The 9010-nt window shown below is 50.7% G+C and overlaps 1 protein-coding gene across 4 annotated transcripts in view; it reads right to left on the reverse strand.

Annotated features, from left to right (window-relative positions):
• Positions 1-8266, reverse strand: part of KMT5B (lysine methyltransferase 5B) — a 55805-nt gene extending 47539 nt beyond the window's left edge. Inside the window, exon 1 of one of the 4 annotated variants that reach the window (XM_077862650.1) lies at positions 8181-8266. The gene's annotated coding sequence lies outside the window, so the exon portion shown is untranslated. Of the gene's footprint in view, positions 1-6532; positions 6665-7114; positions 7272-7390; positions 7548-8180 lie in introns of those variants that run through there. The other 3 variants (XM_077862647.1, XM_077862648.1, XM_077862649.1) reach the window with 3 other exon arrangements.
• Positions 8267-9010: the final 744 nt, after the last annotated feature.

Raw genomic sequence — 9010 nt, forward strand, 5'->3', positions numbered from 1 at the left:
TATACCTCACACATCAACATCCAAGGGGACGACAGATTTTGTTACAGTAGAATTGCCTGTTATGTTTCTGGTAAGACATTTTTTTCTTACTGTAACCCCACTTTTTTTTTTTTTTTTTAAAGATTTTAGGTAATCGCTACACCCATTGTGGGGCTCGAACTCACAACCCTGAGGTCAAGAGTCTCATGCTTCACCAACTGTACCAGCCGGGCAACCCACTGTAACTCCACTTTTAAAACAACAATAAATAATAGCTCCTCCATTCATTTACCATGTAATTCTCACATCCTGTAAAGTATGTACTTTTTTTCTTGGTTAAACAGACGGAAGGTAGCAGAATTTGCTTACTTGTACTCTAGAAAGGATCCTACTGGTGAAAAAGCATGTGGCTGGAAGAAGCTCAAATATAACAGTAGCAGTGGACAGGGAGAGGGAGGAAAAGCTGTGGTGTTTCAAATAGAAGGCAAGACTTGGTAATAAATTAAGACACAGGTGGTGAGGGACAGAAAGGAATTTAAGATGGTTCAGAAATCTATAGCTGCAGAGACTGCAAGATTGCCATAAACTATGCTACATAAGAAACAGGTTTGCAGAAAAGATGAGAAGGTTTAAGTTTACTGAATTTGAGGAGGGAGGGGTCACAACCCAGGTGGAGCTGTTATAAGACATCAGAACTCAGGAGAGAAGTGGGGACTGTGGGGACACCTGGGTGGCTCAGCGGTTAACATCTGTCTTTGGCTCAGGATGTGATCCCGGGGTCCGGGATCGAGTCCCACATCAGGTTCCTTGCAGGGATCCTGCTTCTCCCTCTTCCTGTGTCTCTGCTTCTCTCTGTGTCTCTCATGAATAAATAAAATATTTTTTAAAAAATTAAGAAGTGGGGACTGTGAAGAGAGTAACACTAACAAAAGGACTCTACCAAGCATTTCAACATTATCTCAACTCAAAGAATCACAGAACTTCAGAGCAAAAAGTCTTAGATTAAAAGAAACAGGCTCAGGAATCCCTGCCTGCCCAAAGTAATTCACTCCTTATGACAATATGCTACTAATACACAAAACATACACAATACCACCGCTATCACCCCCATTTTACAAATAAGAGTAAGCCTTAGACAACTAGAAACAAATTAAGCTGAGGCTGGTTGAGAGCCTGTACACGTTTTTTAAAAGATTTTATTTAGTCAGGGCAGCCCGGGTGGCTCAGCGGTTTAGTGCTGCCTTCAGCCCAGGGCCTGATCCTGGAGATCTAGGATCGAGTCCCACGTCGGGCTCCCTGCATGGAGTCTGCTTCTCCCTCTGCCTGTGTCTCTGCCTCTCTCTCATTCTCTCTCTCTGTGTGTGTGTCATGAATAAATAGAATCTTAGGGATCCCTGGGTGGCGCAGCGGTTTAGCGCCTGCCTTTGGCCCAGGGCGCGATCCTGGAGACCAGGGATCGAATCCCATGTTGGGCTCCCAGTGCATGGAGCCTGCTTCTCCCTCTGCCTATGTCTCTGCCTCTCTCTCTCTGTGTGACTATCATAAATAAATAAAAAATAAATAAATAAAAATAAGTAAATAGAATCTTAAAAAAAAAAGATTTTATTTACTCATTCATGAGAGACACAGAGGCAGAAATATACAGGCAGAGGGAGAAGCAGACTCCATGCAGGGAGCCCCATGTGGAACTCGATCCTAGAACCCCGGGATCATGCCCTGAACCAAAGGCAGATGCTCAACCGCTGAGCCACCCAGGTCCCAGAGAGAGCCTGTACACTCTTGACATTATGAAGAAAGTGATGCAAACAAAATTTTAAACACACTTTGCCCCTTATTTGAAGAGTAAGACCCTAGAACAAAAGTGGCATGGCTCCTAATTTCATGGGGCTCTTAGGATAGCACAGAAAGAGAAACAATCCAATAAGGACGAAACTACAAATTCTGGTAAGAGCTTTAAAGAAACAAATAGGATATTAGGAGAGAGAATCATGTGGGAACAGACTTTACACTGGATGATCAGGGAAAAGAAATAAAAAGCACAAGTAGAGAAAAAAAATCACCCCTCTTTTTGGGGGTGTCAAAAGCACTTCTGGTATCTACATCAAAGATCTTCTGAGGCCATTGGCTTTGTCTAAATCCTCTTGGACCCTGAGTGAGATCTGTTTTTGTTTCTCTTTTGAAGGGGAGAGAGAAGGTTTCCATATGGCCTCTCTAATCCCAGACTGCACTGGTTCACTGCCTGAAGGATCAGGCCCCCTCTACGCTTCAGTGGGGGGAACTCCATTTTCCTAAGAATAGGTTGGTTTTCTTGCTAAAAATATATATCCCTCTACATTATACAACATAGCATTTCCTTGAAAATAAAAATACTCCTCAGAGATCATGACACTGTATCAGCTGCTGCAACCTTGTTCTACAAATCAGACAAACAAAATGAATCATTCTGCAGACCAAGAACCCAACATTTTTCAAGAACCTACTGGGAGCCATTGGGCACTGTTCGTGGTGCTGGAATATTGTTGCCTCTATGGAACGCTAGAGGGCGCATGTGCATTTCAGTCTTCAGGAAAATTGAGCAGGGCTAATAAAGAGTAGGAGACCTTGCAAGTCCAAAGGGAAGCCAGTGAAAACTGGGTATCTGAAGAACAGGACAGAAAGGTGCAGAGGGGAAAGCAGGATGACCCTTCACTGAAGGGATCTTCAGCCTGAGACTTGAGAGGCAATCCTAATGCCATCATAGATCTATTGGGCAAGAGTTCTGATAAAGATGCTGAAGTTGAAAACACAGGTGTGTTTCACTCTGACACATGACTGAGGGATTCACCTGTTTGGCAACCCTATGAGGTTGGTGAGGCAGGCATTACTGCTACACATGAGATGGCTAAAGCTCAGAAATAAAGTTGTTTTCCTGAAGTCAAATTGCTATTCAGTGGAAAGGCTGAGTCTAAAACCCTACTGTTCAAGCTGAAGTCTGGGGTTTACGCCAATACTTGAGCCACATGTGCATCACCCATAAATAAAAAGGCTTATTATCACTAGGTAATGCTCCCTAGGTCTGTATACTTTTTCTTTAGTGTACTATTATAATACAGAAAAGAAAGACATCTAGTAGAGATGCAACTGACAAATAGGAGCCATACAGAAGTACGAGCCATCAAGATTTGGGGGCCATTAATATACTCCATCCTCTCAATTCTAAAACCCAACTGATGGTAAGCTATAGCATCAATTCAAAATAAAGTGAGGAAAAACTACATAGAATATGTAGATGAACTACGTGTACCAATTAGATGTCGAAATACTAAAACAGATTTTAGAAGTGAGAAAACAGGGTGGCAATTAAGTGTAAAATATAATTTAAAATTGGAAGGTTCAGTTGTAGGAGCTGAGGCTTGGCCCTTGTGTCTTATAATAAATAATGACAGAGCAGACTGGAACACAGGTATTCTTATTCCAATGGTCCTTCATCCAGCTCCGGAATTGTATGTAATGTAGTCACAATTGCATACAATCCTAAAAGGCTGTGTGGTTTGAGTTTGTTTTACAGACATCAGACAGCCCCAAATCTGGCTGGAAGAGGCAGGAGCCAGAGGCAGTGAGTGACCAACCTGGTCCTAGGAACCCTTTAGCACGACAAATGGAAAACTGTGAAGCAAAACATAATTTAGAATATTGATAACTATGGAAATAATCAGTGACTTCACTTCTCCTTTTGTGAGAATATTTTAGAATGCAAATAGCTTCTGGTTCCATCACAAACTATATAAAGATAATATATCAGCTCTGTCTCCAGGCAACATGAGGATCAAAAGAAAAGGTGTTTTGTTTTGTTCTTTTAAAGCAAACATTATACATTAACGTGGCTTTACAAAAATAAGGTTAGAAGTCTTTGCTATACAGATGGATTCTCTCCCTAGCATTTCTTTAAAACAGTAAAATAAAATCCTGTAATGCAGAAAAAGTAAGAAATGGACGACCAAAATTTAGGAAGATGTCTATTGATTCAAAATATGTTTGTAAATGGCAAGTGCTTTTTTTATTTGACTAGGGCAAAAAGAAACTCAGATCACACTAATAAGTACGGGGTTAGATATTGCTCAGGCATGATCTTTACTTTTAATCGATACTTCCAGATTCTAGGAAACACCAAATTATGAGGGGGAAAAAAGGGACTACAGTAATAACTGAAATAAAAACAGATTTGTAGAGAGGCTGGGGGAGAGGCATGAGGTAGAGTTGATAGAATTTAAAGAAACCTGCTATACTTTCTTTCATTAAAAATCCTTTAGACAAAGACCTAGGGTACTCACTCCCTACTGTTTGCTAGGACCTCATCCTCATACAGCTTGTTCAATGAAACTGAGCCATTAAATCTTCAGGGTTTAACTTACATTTCAAACTAAGAGCTCCAAATAGAAAGTAATTTTATGAGTTTAAAGTTGGCAGTCTGTCGAAGAAATTACTTTTCAAATCACTGTGTTCTAATGCTTAGAATATCCTAATGATTACAATTTAAAGTGCATTAGCTAGTTTTAATTTTATCTTGTAATAATTTGAGCTTGTGCTGCTTAGAGCCATTAAATCCATTTTCTACACCAAGACATGTCAGTAAAATTACAAGTTCTTGCCCCCAAAACAAAAAGTAACTAAAAGTCAGACTGGAAAACTAAGTTACATCCTATATAGAAAACATCTTTCTACTGCATGCAGCTGTATCTGGGCTAGAACCACCCCACATTTTCTCCCTGCATTTACTTAGTGTATCCATGTAACCAGTACTGTGTCACAGTGGAGCAAGGACATACGGTCCCTGTGTGGAAAGCTCAACTGCAGTGTTCTGGGGCTAACACATAACAGAGTGCCACAATTCTTGCTCCATGAAGAAGCATTTTGGTGAGTGGAGAAAAAGTAAAGCTCATATATGGCAGGCAAGAGTATAAAATAATGGAAACCACATGGTTTGTCTGAAAGGATTTGCTCTCATAAGCCATGGAAAGGACATTCCTGTGGACAAGGAGCTGTTCAGATGGTACATGTGTCTTTCAACACAACTGGGCCACTTACCCATGTCCTATGTAGAGAAAAATCAGATTTGATCCCAAATTTATATGACCCAAGGAAAAAATGACACACCAACATCCCCACCCACAAAACTCTATGCTCAAACACACAAACAACCTGTGACCACTTCCTTCACATCTTATTCTGCTATACTCTCCAACTCCCCTTCCCCTGAGTAGGTCCACTGGTATCTGGTTCAAGTACAGAAAACAGTTCAGGGTATCTGAGAAGACAGATGAACATACCGGCAAGAGGGCACTTGGAAATGACTTTGAAAGAGTCTGGTTTCAAAGTTCATGTGCACAAACTATGTGGCTTTTGTTATTAATAACAATGTCTTAAGATAACATTAAAATGGACATAATACAAAAATCCCAATACAAGCTATGAGGCTCCATAACTTGGAGATTAACAAATTCACTTTTGTCAAATGCCTACTAAGCACCTACTTTGCACCCGCCCCAGACAGAGAAAATAAGTAATAGCCCAACAAGTTCACAAGAAAACTGAAGGGGTGGGCAAATAACCAAACAGAATACCCAGTAACAATTGCTCAGGGAACGCAGAGGAAATGGGCATCCTCCAGAGTGGGCCAGTCCCTGCAGGTAACTTCTCGCCAGACCTTTCCGAAGGATGAGGGCGAGGGGGCAGAGGGTGGCTAGGAATGCTGGGCGGAATGAGACCAAAAGGTGCCAGGCATGGGGAAGCTCGTTGCACTAGAGCCTGGTAAAGGGGGAGTAGAATGTAGAATGCTTAAAGATCAAAACCTGGAAAGTGGACCGGAGTTCCCCCACATGCTGGGATTAAAGCGTTTGTGGACTTTACTCTCGGAAAATAAGGAGTCCCGACAGTGACGGGGCCACACCTGTGTTTCAAGATGCCAACCGTTCGGCTACAAAGTAAACGTGTATTTACACCAAGTAACTCTTCAGATACGTTTTTCGATATACACAAGTCATCGGCGCTATTTCAGGCAAAAATGATTTCCCCTGTCCTTTTCAAAACATTTACGCTTGTACTACCAATCATCAAAAGTTGCGGCTATATTTTCGCCATCCAAGACTAAAGGAAAAAGTTGCAGCTGGCAACTACTTCCTCCGACGATCCTACACGGCAGTCTCCCAACCACGTTTAACGGACTCTACTTTTATAAAGTTTACAGTAGCTTACATCTAAGAAGGTCCTGATGAAAAGGCATAATCACGACCGACCCATTCATTGCCCACTACTCTACGTAAGACAAGTTTCTAAAAATCATCTTCCAAGAACGAACACACGTTCACCCCCTTAGTAATTCTGGCTTCCCCGCTTGACGGATCGGAAGTGACAGCTCCAGAACGGGGTCAAATGAGCCCAAAGACAGAAAGAGTGGATTTCTCCGGGTGCAACGTGCCTCTACACCATCCTCGAAAGTTGGATCCCGTTGTCACCACGGAAACGCGGTCCCGCCCCCCCCCCCCCCCCCAGGTGGGAGCGACGCCGAGCCCATCACCTCTGGGTGTGCAGGACAACCGCCACTCTGCGAGGACGGCCGGGCACCGAGGGCACCGAGGGCGCCGCTGTCAGGGCAGGGCGGGCAGGGCGGGCAGGGCGGGGGACCGGCCCCGGTGGAGCCTGAACCAGGCTCCAGCCCAAACAAAAACAAGCCGAAGGGAGCGCGGCAGAGGGAGCAGATTGGGCGAGCCCGATCACGACTGCCCATTGGAGAAGAGGGAAAACAGAGTCCCCCAATCGCGAGCGGCGGGGCTGCTCCCCTCGTGCGGCCGCGGGCCGCCCCGGCGCTGCCCGGCCCCGCGCTGCCCGCCGGCCGCTACCGCTCCCTTCCGGCGGCGGCGCCCACTGCAGGGCCCGCACCCCCGCCCGGCGCCGCCGCCCGCCGCCCAGCGCCGCCGCCGCCCGCCGCCGCCGCCGCCGCGCCGCGCCCCTCCCCCGGCCGCCGCCCCCCGCGCCCGGGCCCCGGCCCCCGCCCGGCCCGGCGCCCCCGCTCCCGCCGACCCGCCCCCAGCCCGCCGCCGCCGCCGCCGCCGCCGCCCGGCGCCCCCGCACGCCCGCGCCGCGCCCGCCCCCCGCTCACCGCCGGGCGCTGCCCGCTCCTCCTCGGGGCGCCGCGCGGCCCCCGGTCCGGCCGCTGCGCTGGGGGGTCCGCGCTGCCGGGCGGCACTTCCCCGGCCCCCAAGAAAATTAATCACCAAAAAAAAATTCCCGAGAAAAATGGAGAGTAAAATCCAAGATGGCGGCGCCTGCCGCAGCACCGCCCGCTCCATCCGCTGTCGGGAAATAAGTCCCAGCCGCGGCCGGAGCCCCCCGCCCCCACCGCGCCGCGCCCCCGCGTCCCCACGCCCGGCCTCACCTCGCCTCGCGCGCGGCCGCGCCGTCCCGGGGGCCGCCTCCGCCGGGGTCCGCGTCCCGGGTCCTGGCGCCGCACGCGCCGCCGCCGCTGTCCGGGCGCCCTCACCTCATAGCCCCGGAGCCTCGCCTCCCGCGCCGCAGACGCGTCGCCGCCCCCGGTGAGCCGTCCGGACGCCGCCCGGGAACGGTGGAAGGACACGAAAAGGAGTGCCCTCGGCCGGGCGGAGGGACACCGCGCCGCCTCGCGCCACTGCTGCGGCCTCTGTTGCTTTTACGGGACTTGCGGGGGGGCGGGGGGCGGCGGAGGCGGAGAAACACGGGGAGGAAACGAGTTCCTCGCTGGGTGCTCCCGGGGGCGGAGGGACAAAAAGCGAATCTGGGGAGCGAGGGGAGACGAGCCGCCGCCTCGCGTCGCCCGCGGCGGAGGGATCCGCGCTGAGGTCTGCCGGGATCCCTCCGCCCCTCGCTGCCCTTTAAATCGCGGCTGGAGGCGGCGTCGCCGCGCGCCCCTCGGGCGCCACCCCGGCTGCGTGCCGGCTGCGGGTGCGGGTGCGGGTGCGCCCGCCGGGGCCGGCTCCCGGGGCGGGGAGGGGGAGGGGGGTGGGGGTGGGGCCGGGGGGCGCGCGGCCTCTCGGTCCCGCGGCGTGCGTGGGGGGCGCCGCGGGGAGGCGGCCCACGGAGGCGAGCTTCTTTGTTGTGCGAGCGGGTGTCGCTGCAGCGGATACACCCTCGGGAGCGTCGGGGCGGCCGCGCGTTCCGCCGCGCCGTGGGTGGGGGGAGCGTGCACTCACCGGGCCACTGGCTTCCGGGTGTCCGCCGCCGTCCCCGGGGCACCCACCGTGTGCCTGCCCGGCTGGCCGACGCGCCGCTCCTTCCGCTTCCCTCGCTCGTGGGGCAGCGCCGGCGCCCGAGGTGCAGCCGCACCCCCGCCCGGGACCTTGGGCAGGTGCGGGAGAGGCCGAGGGTCGCGCGCTCCGGGCGCTGAGCTGTGGGAAGGGGGCGAAGCACCGCCCTGAGTCCTGCGGTCCGATAACACTGGCTACAAAATAACAGTACTGAGACTCACACGTACACAGCCTCCGCCGGGTGGTGGGCGCCGTGCTCAGGGCTTTGGACTCTTCGCAACAGCCCTCAGCGGGTGGGAACGTGGTGCTTCTCCCCTACATGTAGGGAAACAGGTTAGGCGACCCCTAGGAGAGCTCGTCTGGGGGACTCCGGATCTGTGGCCACAGAAGTCAGGTGCTCAGAGCTGGGGCCTGCCAGTGGCCCCTTGGGCAGTGGAGGCACGAACAGTGGGTTGCAGTATGTTAGGGGAAAGGGGTGGTTAGGAAATGTGGGAGCTGTAAGTGCAAAGGCCTGGTGGGGGGGAGGCTCCGGCGTTTCCAGGGCAGGTGGATAGATGGATTCCAGGAATCCGTTCTTGCCTTGGTTTCCCTTGTATCCCGAGGGTCTGGCACAGAATGGGCGCACCATAAAGGATGATTCACTGGAGACTGTGGTCCAACTAACACCCATACACGTGCTGACCTCATTCACCCTCCTTGACCTTGGGTAGTAGACATGATGCTTATGATTCCTTTCACAGATGAGAAACTGAGGCACGGTGATTTGCCAAGAGTGT

Source organism: Canis aureus, chromosome 21 (genome assembly GCF_053574225.1).
Source record: "Canis aureus isolate CA01 chromosome 21, VMU_Caureus_v.1.0, whole genome shotgun sequence".
NCBI classification, from domain to species: domain Eukaryota; kingdom Metazoa; phylum Chordata; class Mammalia; order Carnivora; family Canidae; genus Canis; species Canis aureus.